Consider the following 832-nt stretch of genomic DNA (forward strand, 5'->3'; position numbering starts at 1 on the left):
TCAGCCACCGTAAAACCGCAAAATCGCGGAAACGCGACACTGGAAATAGACTCATCAGCAAGTAATTGAACCACTCAGCTCTCATCAACTTGTCACGTTGATTCAGGAACGATGTATGGGGAGACAATGAAATCTAGATGTGTTTCCTTTTCCAAAAAGCGTGCCCCCAGCAGCTGGTTCCGAAATCTACAAACCCTGTGGATATACTTATCTTGTGGTTATGGGTTGTCCAGGTTTCCAGATCTACGGAGCCTTTTCTCTACTGTGACTTTTGCTTTCTAAATAACACACAAAACTTTAAGTAATTTTTTTTTATTACTGTTCAGTTAAAAAACAGGCATCTTGCACCTGGCTCAATCAGTACTGCCTCCATGTCATTTGATACAATAGAAAAATCCGAATCACTGGTCTAACTAAATCAAAACTCTCCGAAACGCGTCTTCCATTCTGGTGGCTTGCCGTGTGAATCCTGTGGCATCAAATACGCCCTTTTTCAGAATTACGACGTGTCAAATGAATAAAATTAAGTTCCTCATAATTTTCAATTACGCTGAATTCCAGTTTTCGATATGATTCAATGGGTCGAAGTAGTATTCAGGGACCATCACAGAAAACTGCCGATTCTGTCCACATGCAAATCGTTTTCATTGACTGAACCGAGTCTATAAACATACAAATGTCAAAATAAATAAAGAATATTATTGTGATATGTATCAAACGATTACGTTTGATTAGAGCCTTAAGAAACTGAAACTGGATCTTTTCTGGCAAAGTATTATGAGAGTTGTCGATGTTTTAAGTAATTAGTAGTATTTAAAACATCTTCTTTTAA

The sequence above is a fragment of the Schistocerca serialis genome, chromosome 8 (genome assembly GCF_023864345.2).
Source record: "Schistocerca serialis cubense isolate TAMUIC-IGC-003099 chromosome 8, iqSchSeri2.2, whole genome shotgun sequence".
In the NCBI taxonomy this organism is placed as follows: Eukaryota; Metazoa; Arthropoda; class Insecta; order Orthoptera; family Acrididae; genus Schistocerca; species Schistocerca serialis.